General features: G+C 41.4%; 1 protein-coding gene across 2 annotated transcripts in view; it reads left to right on the top strand.

The window, feature by feature from the left end:
* The first annotated feature begins 10,122 nt into the window (after window positions 1–10,122).
* The window catches only part of LOC126284612 (solute carrier family 35 member G1), a 461,728-nt gene continuing 456,978 nt past the window's right edge, over window positions 10,123–14,872 (top strand). Inside the window, exon 1 of one of the 2 annotated variants that reach the window (XM_049983675.1) lies at window positions 10,123–10,259. The gene's annotated coding sequence lies outside the window, so the exon portion shown is untranslated. Of the gene's footprint in view, window positions 10,482–14,872 lie in introns of both variants that reach the window. The other variant, XM_049983674.1, reaches the window with a different exon arrangement.

The following is a 14,872-nucleotide window of genomic DNA, read 5'->3' as shown; positions in this document are numbered from 1 at the left end:
CTTGAACTCTCAACAGTCAGACTGTTCGTCACATAAATATGAAGTAAACAATCGAGCCAACGTACAACACGCGAAAGGCGGGAAATATGGAGGCGACAGTTAGCGTCAATTCGCTGCTATACCGTGGGAGAGAGGAGACAAGCCATACTGTCCGAAATTCTCCCCCCCCCCCCTTCCCCCCTGGTGCCCGAAATTAACCCGGTTGACCTACAGTCTAAATAGATGAAAACTTAGAAATAATGTTCACTTGCTAACATTTTGCCATCATTACGAAAATAAATTTAATGCACATTTAGTGGTAGGATACCCCTACTTTTATTATTAAAAGAATAATGTTCCTGACATTTTGATTTTATCTTTGTAGATCCTCGAAAAATGAGCTCCAAAGAAATCTAAAACGTATCACTTTCATCAAGAATGGCAACTGGACTACTTCTTTACTACTGTGAAAGAGAACTGTTGCTGCTTAATATGCAGTACATCCGTGGCAATACAGAAAAAAGGAAATTCAGAGCGACATTTATACACAGTTCATAGTACATATCAGACAGACTTTTCACCAACAGTGAAATAAGGAAGAGTAAATTGCAGGCACTGTAATCGCAATTAACAATCCAAGAAAAACTCGTATAGGCCTACTGAGAAAAGTAAGGCTGCAACAGAAGCTTCCTTCGAAGTAAGTTACAAAATTGAACTGAAGTGCAAACCATTTTCCTATGGAGAATAAATCAAGTAAATTTTTGAAGAAGTGTCATATTCACTGTTCGTCAATTTAAAAAATAAAAATGAAATTAAAAAGCTATTCATGGTTTACAGCTGTCTCGAAATACGTGATACGCCGCTTCGAAACGATGAGTCAAAACATAAACTAACAACTACAGAGAGATACCGTCCGCTGCATTGCTTTTTTAGCTACAGCTTGACGAGTCAACAGGTATCATTGATACGGCACAACTATTTATTTTTATTCGGATGGTCTTTGAAGATTTGTAGACGAAAGAAGAGCTGCTAAGTATGATTTCCTTAAAAGAAAAAACTTATGGCCCTGATCTATTCACGGAATTCAAAGCATATATTAGCAAGATTAAGATATCCTTTGTACAAGCTCGTATCTGTAACAACTGACGGATCGCCTGCAATGGCACGTATTGATAATGGTTTTAATGATAATTAGTTGAAACCCTCAGCTGCCGACAGGTGTTGTTGATATGTGTTGCCATGTAAGCAGGAGATACAGGTTCGAGTCCCGCACATTTTCAGCTGTCCCCATCAAGGTACATCAACAACACCTGTTGGCAGCTGAGGGTTTCAACGAATTGTCATTTATTCTAGAGAAGGTGCACGGTCATCAATAATATCTGTTCTTTCGGGAACATTTACTATCTTTACATAATGGTTTTATTGTTCTGTCACAAAGACGAAGACTTTCCAGACTTCATTAGCTATCACTACATAATTAATCAATAATTAGTGGCTAGTAAGAGACTAAACACTAAACATGTAATCGACATTTGTTTCAAGGTTATAAATTACATAAAAGGAAAATCTCTCCAAAGGCGGCTCTTTAAGCAGCAAAGAGATGAGAAGGAATCAGATTTGGTATTGCGCACTGCCGTGACGTGAGTTGAGTCGAAGCAAGTTTTGCAAACATGTAGAGATCTACTGAACGAAATAATAAAATTTCTTGAAGAGACAAGTGATGATTATCAGAGTTGTATCGGACTTCTAAATTCGCTTTAGTGATTTGAAAAACAAATTGAGAAGTTGGTGGAATTCATCATTTATCCGTTCAATTGTTCCATTAATCATGTGACACCTATGAAAGGGCTGAAAAATTTGCAGATTCATTTCAAATGGACCACGTGACCCTGCAAAGCGAAATCATTACTCTGCGCTGCGCTTGTCTAGTGGCAAAGACACCTTTCGTTCTAGATTTCTGAGCAATAGTTTCCAACGAGGAATATCCAGATTTGAAGAAATCTTTGAACAACTGGATTCAAGTTTTGGTTCAACATATTTATGTGAATCAGCATTTTCCTACCCAAAACAAACAAAATGCAAACACCGTTCTCAACTGACTAACGTTCATCCCCCAGGCTGTGGCTAAGCCATGTCTCCACAATATCTTTTCTTCCAGAAGTGCTAGTTCTGCAAGATTCGCAGAAGAGTTTCTGTGAAGTTTATAAGGTAGGAGACGACGGCCTGGCAGAACTGAATCTGTGGGGACGAGTCGTGAGTCGTGCTTGGGTAGCTCAGTACACGCAGCAGAGTGGCGCAGTGGAAGCGAGCGGCGCCCATAACCCAGAGGTCCGTGGATCGAAACCACGCTCTGTTACATTTATTCTTTGCTGGCACGGTAGCACAGCGTGTTCGGTCAGAGTGCTGGTTGGCCTCTGTAATAAAAAAAAAACTGAGTGGAAGGATCAACAAACAAACTTGAACGGATGTCATGTAACGTCCGCAACGGCCAAACACAACGATCAACAACGAACAAAATGGAAAAAAAAGTTGGGAGAGCACTTGCCCGCGAAAGGCAATGGTCTCGAGTTCCAGTCTCGGTCCAGCACACATTTTTAATCTGTCAGGAAGTTTCATATCAGCGCACTCTCCGCTGCAGAGTGAAAATCTCATTCTGGAGACATCCCCCAGGCTGAGGCTAAGCCATGTCTCCACAATATCCTTTCTTCCAGGAGTGCTAGTTCAAAAGATTCGCAGACGAACTTCCGTGAAGTTTGGAAGATAGGAGACGACGTCCTGGCAGAACTGAAGTTGTGGGGACGAGTCATGTGTCGTGCTTGGGTAGCTCAGTTGAGAGAGCACTTGCCCGCGAAAGGCAAAGGTCCCGAGTTCGAGTCTCGGTCCGTCACACAGATTTAATTTGTCAGGAAGTTTCATAGTTCACGTTTCTGATCTAATGTCAAATTTGATCCCCAGTCAGCGATGTTTATACAATCGTCCCTAAGATTTAAAATTGCTCAAGTAACTGAGTGTATTTCTTCGGAGAGCTTCTGTATCAATCCTAGTACAGCCAGGCGGTATTGCTGTGGCTACGTGCTGCATGATCTTTACTTACGGAAGCCATCATATTACCTGGGTCTCAGTATTACAACATACACACTAGCTGCTGTGAAAATTGCTACCTTCTGACAGTTGGAACGATGCTAGCGCCCCTAGTGACGAGGAAGCTATAGTTGTGGTGGCTAATTTGGTACATTACATAATGTAGACGTTGCATTCCATACAAGTTTTCTGCGTTCCAGATTCACAGATTTGACTGGAAGTGTACTGAAGTAAACTTCACTTTGTTGAGTAGGTAGATTACACCTTTCTGTAAAAGGTCAGGTCTTCTGCTGTTTACTACTAATTTTTGTCTGAAAAGAAAACAACTTTCTTCAGTAAATAACAATAGGTTACAAGGAAATCGTAAATAAGCTGTCCTATAATGCACGGTTTCATGCCCCCCAGGATCCTTCAGAAATTAAAGACAGACAAACATGGTGTCATTTTTTGGTTAGTGAAAATTTTTGTGGTAATACGTACGGTCACTATTGTAAAAATTGTGTTACAAAACAACGTAAACGATCATAATCGCAGTTATCCGGTTTTGTATTCAGAAGTGTAGCTTTCTGTTCGCTCAGAGCGCTGCTGTCGCAGTGTATCACTTACATGAGGGAAAAGAGAGAGAGAGAGAGAGAGGTGATGCGTGTGTTAGAGTGTGGTATTACTTTAGAACAAATTAAGGCTCTTGTTTTGTTCTGTACCGTTTTCCCACTGTGTAATCTAAAAGAATTGTAGATATTTCTTGCCAGTTATCACGATCTGATATGATTGTTATCAACCAGAATGAATGTCCTCCGTACATCGTTATACAATTATTTTTCGTGAAGAAGAGTTTTCGATACTAACTCTCAGCACAGGCCAGTGATGTAATGATGATGGTTGTTATGATGTAACTTCTTGGTGCATATTTTGAATTTATTTTATGTACAGCGTTATTTGTCGCCATTTATTGGGATTTTTTTTACGCTCTACTATGCATGAGAGAAAACGTCATTTATTCTTTGCTTTCAAGGAAAGTCATTTTGTACTCTCTATTGTGTATAAAAGAAAAAAATGGGTCTCGAATTTCAATATTCATCAATTAATCAGTCTTTTTTTTCTTTACGATAATTATATTCTTTTATTCATACTGTATATTTGGTCTACAGCTGGAGAGCTTTTTTTAATGATACTTGATCCATATTTTTAGACAAATAGGTACCCACTGTACAATTCTTCTGAAAACCCAATCGATGTACTCCTGATACATACATAATTCGTAACTGCGTATTCTAATTTCCATTTGAGCTTTAACTTTTTGCGATACTACCTTCGAATTCATGACAATAAATGTGTTTTTTATTTTTCTAAGGTGTGTCGTGATATCTATACAAACTGCACGGCTTTTGTGATAGTCGATTTGTTTTTTCCCCAACAAAAGCTTCACTTATTAATCTATGGCTGAATACTTTAGTTGTCACTCGAAATATTTCTTTGCTCGGTGCAGTAAAAACTTCTGAGTAAACTGGTTTTTATTTACGTTCGAAAGATATCCAAAGATATGGAACTGAGGCCACCGAATACGAACAAACATGTTTGTCGTACTCGCACTTTTCTCTACAAGGGTTTCTCAAAAAAGACCGTACACGTACGAGCAATGTTTGTCAATTTAACCTCAAATTTTGTAGAAGACACTGTATCAACAAGTATTTTAACACAACTGGGAATGTCTACCAACATTTCATGTATTCAGGACTGCGTATGAAGATGAAAATAGGACGCTGGTCCAGGGAATGGTTGTAATCGACAGAGAAATACGAGGGAATGCTGAAAAGTAACGCTTCCCAGTTGTTTATGTGTAAACTCTTGATGATTTTTAAATAAAACAAACGTTATTAGCATTCTACATTTTAACTTCATGTCAATATACACTACTGGCCATTAAAATTGCTACACCAAGAAGAAATGCAGATGATAACCGGGTATTCATTGGACAAGTATATTATACTAGAACTCACATGTGATTACATTTTCACGCAATTTGGGTGCATAGATCCTGAGAAATCAGTACCAAGAACAACAACCTGTGGCCGTAATAATGGCCTTGATACACCTGGGCACTGCGTCAAACAGAGCTTGGATGGCGTGTACAGGTACAGTTGCCCATGCAGCTTCAACACGATACCACAATTCATCAAGAGTAGCAACTGGTGTATTGTGAAGAGCCAGTCGCTCGGATACCATCATTGACCAGAGGTTTTCAATCGGTGAGAGATCTGGAGAATGTGCTGGCCAGGGCAGCAATCGAACATTTTCTGAATCCAGAAAGGCCCGTACAGGGGCTCCAACATGCGGTCGTGCATTATCCTGCTAAAATGTAGGGTTTCGCAGGGATCGAATGAAGGGTAGAGCCAAGGGTCGCAAGACATCTGAAATGTAACGTCCACTGTTCAAAGGGCCGTCAATGTGAACAAGAGGTGACCGAGACGTGTAACCAATGGCACCCCATACCATCACGTAGGGTGATACGCCAGTATGACGATGACGAATACACGCTTTCAATGTGCGTTCACCGTGATGTCGCCAAATACGGATGCGACCGTCATGATGCTGTAAACAGAACCTGGATTCGTCCGAAAAAATGACGTTTTGCCACTCGTGCACCCATATTCGTCGCTGAGTACACCATCGCACGCGCTTCTGTCTGTGATGCAGCATCAAGGGTAAGCGCAGCCATGGTCTCCCAGATGATAGTCCATGCTGCTCTAAACGACGTAGAACTGTTCGTGCAGATGGTTGTTGTCTTGCAAACGTCCCCAACTGCTGAATCAGGGATCGAGACGTGACTGCACGATATGTTATAGCCATGCGGATAAGATGATTGTCATCTCGACTGCTAGTGATACGAGGCCGTCGGGATCCAGCACGGCGTTCCGTATTACCCTACTGAACACACCGATTCCATATTTTGTTAACAGTCATTGGATCTAGAGCAACGCGAGCAGCAATGTGGCGATACGATAAACCGCAATCGCGATAGGCTACAATGCGACCTTTATCAAAGTCGGAAAGGTGATGGTACGCATTTCTCCTCGTTACACGAGGCATCACAACAACGTTTCACCAGGGAATGCCGGTCAACTGCTGTTTGTGTATGAGAAATCGGTTGGAAACTTTCCTCATGTCAGCACGTTGTACGTGTTGCCACCGGCGCCAACCTTGTGTGAATGCTCTGAAAAGCTAATCATTCGCAGATCACACCATCTTCTTCCTGTCAGTTAAATTTCGCGTCGCTAGCACGTCATCTTCGTGGTGTAGCAATTTTAATGGCCAGTAGTGTACTTACAGCCCTCTGCCGCTAAAGAGCTTCGAAGCGTGTAACATGGCAGTGTGTAACGTAACTATGTTGGCGCATGAGTAACAGTGCTGTAATCAAATTCTGAATTCGAAAAGTTCGGCCGCGCAATGTGCAATCTCTTCTTCAGCCTTACAAAGCCAGAGCACGCCCACGAGCCCAGAAACATGTGCGACAATCCAACGTCTTTGGTTCGCTTTCATCAATAATCCTCCATACAGTCCCGACTTGACCCCATTCGATTTTCATCTGTTCCCAAAACTGAAAGAACACTTTCGAGCACTTAAGTTTTATAGAGATGACACGGTGCAAGCAAATGTGAGGTTGTAGCTCCGTCAAGGCGTCAAACATTCTACAGTGACGGTATCAAGAAACTGTCCTCTAATTGGGAGAAATGTGTTCATTTGAATGTGACTGTGTTCAGAAATAAACGTTAGACACGAAGAATAAAGTTGTTGAATGTTAACAAAGATTGTTTTACTAAAGGGAGGAAGGACGTCAAACGGGCCGACTTGGAGCAGGAGAGCCACCACAGGCCATTTTCACTGTCTATAGTTTTACAAATAAATTGATAGACTTCGTCGGCAAGGCCAAGAAGGATTCAGGATTCACACTCACAACAAAAAAAATGGCTCTGATCACTATGGGACTTAATTTTTGAGGTCATCAGTCCCATAGAACTTGTTGTTGTTGTGGTCTTCAGTCCTGAGACTGGTTTGATGCAGCTCTCCATGCTACTCTATCCTGTGCAAGCTCTTCATCTCCCAGTACCTACTGCAGCCTACATCCTTCTGAATCTGCTTAGTATATTCATCTCTTGGTCTCCCTTTACAATTTTTACCCTCCACGCTTCCCTCCAGTACTAAATTGGAGATCCCTTGATGTCTCAGAACATGTCCTACCAACCGATCCCTTCTTCTGGTCAAGTTGTGCCACCAACTCATCTTCTCCCCAATTCTATTCAATACCTTCTCATTAGTTATGTGATCTCCCCATCTAATCTTCAGCATTCTTCTGTAGCACCACAGTTCGAAAGCTTCTATTCTTTTCTTGTCTAAACTATTTATCGTCCACGTTTTTACTTCCATACATGGCTACGCTCCATACAGGTACTTTCGGGAAAGACTTCATGACACTTAAATCTATACTCGATGTTAACAAATTTCTTTTCTTCAGAAACGCTTTCCTTGCCATTGCCAGTCTACATTTTATTTCCTCTCTATTTCGACCATCATCAGTTATTTTGCTCCCCAAATAGCAAAACTCCTTTACTACTTTTAGTGTCTCATTTCCTAATCTAATTCCCTCAGCATCACCCGATTTAATATGACAACATTCCATTATCCTTGTTTTGCTTTTGTTGATGTTCATCTTATATCCTCCTTTCAAGACACTGTCCATTCCATTCAGCTGCTCTTCCAAGCCCTTTGCCGTCTCTGACAGAATTACAATGTAATCGGCGAACCTCAAAGTTTTTATTTCTTCTCCATGGACTTTAATACCTACTCCAAATTCCCTTTTTTTTTTCTTTACTGCTTGCTCAATATACAGATTGAATAGGATCGGGGAGGGGCTACAACCCCGTCTCACTCCCTTCCCAACCACTGCTTCTCTTTCATGTCCCTCGACTCTTATAACTGCCATCTGCTTTCTACACAAACTGTAAATAGCCTTTCGCCCCCTGTATTTTACCCCTGCCACCTTCAGAATTTGAAAGAGAGTATTCCAGTCAACCATAGAACTTAGAACTACTTAAACCTAACTAACCTAAGGACATCATACACATCCATGCCCGAGGCAGGATTCGAACCTGCGACAGTAGCGGTCGCGCGGTTCCAGACTGTAGCGCCTAGAACCGCTCGGCCACATCTGCCGGCACACTCACAATAGTGTAATTTCAAAAACATAACAAAATAATCTAGTTACATGTGTAATTTCATCATTTTTACACTTACTATTGGCTGCATTTGTTGCTATAGGTACATTTTTCTTCATAATTAAGAGAGATTCTCCGATGAATTTTGCACAGCATGCGAACCGTACTTACAGGTGTATGAAACTCTAGAATTTTCCATATCTATTAAAATCTGTGGTAATAATTGCGATAATTAACTATAAAATTTGAGTTTTTTTCTAAACATGAAGTTTAAAATGTAACAGCTCATCCATTTTTTCATTAATTAAATAAATTCTACAGTTTCATACACCCATAAGTGTGGTTTGTATGCTGTGCAAAATCCATCGAAGAATCTCTCTTACTTATGAAGAAAAGTGTACCTATATCAAACAAATGCAGCCAGTAGTAAGTGAAAAAATGATGAAATTTCACACGTAAAAAAATTAAATTTGTTATGTTGTCGAACTTCCACTGCTATGAGTGTGAATCCTGAACCCTTCCTGGTCATGCTGACAAAGTTTTATGAATTTATTTGTAAAAGTATAGACAGTTGAAATTAAAATGTCCTGTGGTGCCTCTCGTGCTCCAAGTCGGCTCGTTAGACGTCCTACCCCCCTTAAAATGCTTTAAGAGTTTTCAGATAAAAAAATACTTTTCAGCACGCCCTTAGCCAAGAAAATCTGCTAAAGGAAATATTAAGCCCAGAACCTGATGATTATATCAACTTTCTCAGAATGAAAAAAAAAATGTTCAAATGGCTCTGAGCAATATGTGTTTTAACATCTGAGGTCATCAGTCCCCTAGAACTTAGAACTACTTAAACCTAACTAACCTAAGGACATCACATACACCCATGCCCGAGGCAGGATTCGAACTTGCAACCGTAGCGGTCGCACGGTTCCAGACTGAAGCGCCTAGAACCGTTCGGCCACACTGGCCTGTCTCAGAATGCACAGTCAGACTTTTAATAGCAGTTACGTCACACTCACATTGAAAAAGAAGATAGTAGTACAGGAAAATTTATTCTCTTCTGCTTGGTCCCATAATGGCAGTTTAATAAAATTTCAGAACATGGGAATACATACTTGGTCCAAGGAAGAACCAGAGAGCTTCGTGTTTTTTTTAATTTTATTGGACTCCTGCTTGTACATTGTGCGCAGAACACCGATTTTCTTGTTGACCTCGTCCTGCCTATTGGTAAAATACAGCTCTACCGTTTTCAGTGCTATTTTGTTTTAATCCTTGATCGTAGTTGCTTAGTTGTGCAAACTCACGATACAATGAGATAAATTGTAATGAAACACTTTTTTTGCTACATATGTGCAGCGAAAAATCAACGCAAACAATGTCCATCAGTTCGCGAAATTTCTCTCAAAAATGATCTAAATTTGATTTGACAATGAGCCAAACAGCGCCATACGTGATTTAATATTTGACAAACATTGGAAAGTTCGCCAAATTACTTGTTCGTGTACAACGGCCTATATAGTCGCTATGTTGTTTACGTCCTCTGATACATTTCAGTCACTGGTCAAAGCCGATAGCCAATATCGCTATTGTACGTTACATAACAGTTGCACAACAAAATGCTGGCTATATAGTACGACACTAGACACCAATAAAAAGAATCAGAAGAAACGTCGCTATGGTCTATGGATGCTAAAAAGCTTTTGATAGCTAATAGTGGGCGCTTATCTTTTGTTTGAAAATAAGACTTGCTGTTGAGGCGGCGGTGAATCGCAGAGGGCTCACTGGCGCTGCCGCCTGCTGGGCATTCAGCGAACTACGGTCATAGAGATGCGGCAGTCACTGCTTCGTCTGCGGTGATCGATACAGCCCGCAGCTGGCCATGTGACGGCCGACAAAAGCAGGCGAGCCGCAGTCTCCGGTTTTCAGCGTCCGCGGGGAGGCGGCGGTAAACACACGACTGACAACCTGATCGAAATAACGCTTGATTCCGCAATACACGTGAGTAGGGCGCTAGCGCGCCTGTCGTGACCAAGGTAACGGTCTTTTGAAGTATTTGATCGTACGAGGTGGCCAGAGATATGAGGAGCTGTTTTTAACCTACAAAAGTAGTGTCGTGAAGTTTCATTTACCGACCGACGTCTGCTATATGTGATTAGGAACAAACACTGGGCTCTGACAGCTCCAATTTTTTATTGGCTGTCTGCAGTTGTCTGTCCTGAGGTAAGTAACGTAGCTGCGGGAAGGAGCCTGTTTCTGTAATTAACTGCGTGCGGCAATGTTGCTGTTAGAGCAATGCAGACTTGCACAAAATATTAGGCTAATGTTTAGGTGGTGCTTCACACAAATTCGCAGTAAACACGGAGCTCAGACATAGTCAGAGCTAGAAAAGTGATAGAGCTGAAAAAGTGCTGTGCGTTCTCAATGCTGTGAATGCATTATTGGTAAGGTATGCTGATGCCCGTGTTCTACGCCATACATAGCTGGAGCGCAGTTGGCTTCTGATATTCTGTTTTATTGACTCGTGTTTTTTTTTTTTTTGACGTTAGGTATTAAAGAACAAGGATACTACAAAAACAATACTAGTACACTCTAGGCAAAAAATTTCGGCATTGCCTTACAAAGGGAATTACCGTAGCATTCTGTCACAGAGGTGGGGACAAATAACAGAACACATCCCCCGCCGTCAGCTGTGCATCAAGTTCGATACGTATAAGTCGCCGTCAGTATTGAAAGATCGTATTGCAGGACACATGTAATTACCCTTATCGTGGTGGGAACTGAGTTTGTACGGGTGTCTTTCACCGTACTATTTAGTATCAAAATAGTGAACATTTATGGTATTTAGACGACTAAATGTATACTGATACGCTACAAGCTGTTGTCGGAGGATGACTGCTACAGTATTATTTGCTTTCCTTGCATTCCACTCGCTTATACCCCGATGGAAGAATCCGAATTCACAAGCTCGTGACATCTCCTGTTTGCTAATGATCTCGTTGTTTGCCGCGTAAGGTTGCTAAAGAGACAACGTGACACATGAGTAAAAATAAATGTTACTTTATTTTAGTTTACTAATGTATTACAAACTTCGTTTCATATAGTGAAGTGCCCAAGAATGTTGACTGCAACCTGTCAACAATATAGTAAATTACAGAAAAACCACATTACCGTTTGCTGTATTTTAAAATTAGGTAACAGTAACATTTGATTCAGTGCGAAATTTCTTGAAAGACTGTCTATCCGAAGTAACGCAAACAGAACGTGCCTTTCGTTAGGAACGCAAATATGAGACTTGAGCAAGACAGTCCTCTGCACCTCGATCTGCTCTCTGTTTAGCACAAGCCATTTCTGGCACTTGCGAAGCGTGTACACAAGGCGGCAGTTTATATTCCGGTAGACTTTCCCATGCGGTTGACATAGACGATACCCAGCAACTATTTTGACTTGTACGGTTCTTGCCAAGTTCGATAGAAGAATCATTATTGTCGCCCTTCGAGTGTTAGGATATTGTCTGTGAGTCCAGAATTTAAACAGTCTAAGGCTACAAAACTCAGTTATATGTTTTGGGCAGTGTGGTTTTATTTAATTTATTTTTGCTTTCCTGTTGTTCTTTTCTTTCATGCTATTCCTCTACTTCAGTTTCCGAATTTACTGTGATGGTGATTCTTTTTCCAGAATGAAACAAAATATTATTGGAACCAAGCATACAGGTTTGGCCTAAACTGGCTGTCAGTTGTTTATACACGGTTACAATTGTTGAACTATATGAAAAAAAACCTAAATTAGTTACCAACTGCGGCGTGCATTCAACATGTAAATGTTACTTCAGATATTCGGATTTAGGTTATGACATGTTCGATGTGCCTGCTATCATTGGCGACGATGTGGCGCGCAGACGAATTGCGAAATTCTGCATGACTCACCGAGGTGTCGGGACATCGATGCTTTTGATGACCTTCTGAATGGCTGTTTTCAGCTCAGCAATGGTTTTGAGTTTACTGTTGTACACGTTGTCTTTATTATAGCCCCACAAAAAGGGGTCGCACGTGTTCAGAGCCGGAGAATACGGCTGCCAATCCAGGCCTATTCCAGTGGCCTCTGGGTACCCAAGAGTCAGAATGCGCTCCCCATAGTTCTCCTCCATGACATCAAACACTTTCCTGCTTCGAAGGGGTCGAGCTCCTCCCATGAACCACATCTTGTCGAAATGAGGGTCACTTTGGATAATGGAGATGAAGTTACCTTCCAAAACCTTCAAGTACCGTTCGGTAGTCACCGTGCCATCAAGGAAAATCCCATCGATTATTCCGTGACTGTCCGCCCCCGGTAGCTGAGTGGTCGGCGCGACAAAATGCCAATCCTAAGGGCCTGGGTTCGATTTCCGGTTGGGTCGGAGGTATTCTCCGCTCCGGGACTGGGTGTTGTGTTGTCCTAATCATCATCATTTCATCCCCATTGACGCGCAAGTCGCCAAAGTGGTGTCAAATCGAAAGACTTGCACCCGGCGAACGGTCTACCCGACGGGAGGCCCCAGTCACACGACATGTACATTTTTGACTGTACATTGCACACCACACAGTCACCCGTAGAGGGTGAAGAGACTTCTTGATCGCGAAATGCGGATTCTCAGTCCCCCAAATTCTCCAGTTTTGTTTATTGATGAACCCATCCAAATGAAAGTATGTTTCGTCGCTAAACCAGACTATGTATGCGTATACTAATTCCCGTGATGCAGTTTGAACGTTCAGAAGTTGCGATGATTTTATTTCACACAGTTCAATAATTGTCGCCCTGTAGGTCTGTTAAATTTGGTAGCTCAGTTTGAAGCGTCCCCTTGAGAAAATTATACACGACTGTGCTTAAACTGACACACAATATCTTTAGCGCAACGCAATCTGACTTCCAAAAATCCCTACGAAAGAATGGCCCTGACTAACATTAACCTATACGTTTCACAAATCACTTACCTCACAAAAATCTTCGTTACTCAAGCTACTGCAACACAGCGAGCGCCACTACTGCCAACTAAATAAAAGATTCAAACTACGGAAGTCACTAACTACTGAGGCACAGTTAGCAAATGAAAGGTTTTAATAGAGAACAAACAATGTATTTACCTCACTAGTCATAATATATATAGCAGTTCATGACACCAATTCTTACAAATTTCAAAACTCCGCCATCTCTCTCCCCAAGTCCACCACTGCTGGCGGCTCACCTCCAACTGCGCAACGCTACGCGCTGTTAGCATCCAGCTGCTGCTGCCCAACACTACAATGGCAGACAACAATGCAAACTAAACACAGACTGCGCACAGCACACCCAGTGATTTTTCATATCGAGCGCTAAGCGCTTTACCAATAAGAAAACCTAAACAGCCTACTTACAAGTTCCAACGCGTCAAAAATTATACATACATGAAACTTCCTGGCAGATAAAATTGTGTGGCGGACCGAGATTCGAAATCGGGACCTTTACCTTTCGCGGGCAAGTGCTCTACCAGAGTGAAAATCTCATTCTCCATTACACACCCAGTAATACGGAGTTCTGAGGGAGTATTATAAAAATTCACTTGGTTTACTTTGGTGGAATTGGGCTGAAGGAACAGTTAACATTTTAGAATTCTTTCAGAAGAAAACCTTTATTGCACAGCTCAGAAACCGATTGTTACTAGTTGCTCCTTAGACCTGTCGGTTGTTCTGAGAATGAAAACAACTGCGATGTTCGTTCTTCATAGTGTAGTCGGCATTCATATGATGCACGGCCCATGGATAAAAATGGGCTATAAATGAGGGAAACTGCGCAAGAGACGAGCAAACCTATTTCTGTGCACAGTTCCTAACACTTCGGATTGGCTGAAAACTTGCCAGTTGTGAATGTTACCGTCTACATCACTGCCAATGAATTTTAAATGAATAGCTAATAGTTTTGAGCAATACTCGCCCAGTTTAGTTTTCAGTGTTAAAGTGTTGACAGAGATTGTTTAAGAAAATGTTTCCTATTCCTACAGGAGACAATACATGTCAAAATGAAATAAAATCTCTGAATGATAAATCTCTGCTTATTTCCAATTTGTTGTGCCCGCACTTTCTCTTTTTACAATGATACTGTTCTCAAACGTACAACAGTATGCTGAAGCCTCCATTCATTGCGCATTCACAAATCTGTATTTTTGTAGATACTGAACGAAACTCTTTGCTTTTCCGCGATTCGAAACGTAAAATGAATTAGCACGAGGACAAGCGATAATATATCACAGCTGTATGTGTGTTTATGAGTCTATCTAATATCATGTCACTCATGAATGTAAACAAATATAGATAACTCGTGCAATGTCAGTCCAAAGTCCGGAATAATAGGAGAGAGGAAATAAATATCAATGCAGTGCCGGAGGCATTTAGCATCAAGAAGCAAGACTACCACATCATCCACAGCAGGCAAAATTGTAAATAAGTGAAACTAATGTGCGGATCTCGATGTCTGATAGCACTTTGCTAGTGAACGTAATGATGCCGCATTCACGTTGCTAAAGGATTGGTACAAAATGGTTCAAATGGCTCAGCACTAGGGACTTAACATCTGAGGTCATCAGTCCCCTAAAACTTAGAACT

The sequence above is a fragment of the Schistocerca gregaria genome, chromosome 8 (assembly GCF_023897955.1).
Source record: "Schistocerca gregaria isolate iqSchGreg1 chromosome 8, iqSchGreg1.2, whole genome shotgun sequence".
Classification (NCBI taxonomy): domain Eukaryota; kingdom Metazoa; phylum Arthropoda; class Insecta; order Orthoptera; family Acrididae; genus Schistocerca; species Schistocerca gregaria.
The sequence above is the reverse complement of the archived record's forward strand: the minus strand, read 5'-3'. Positions and strand labels throughout refer to the sequence as shown.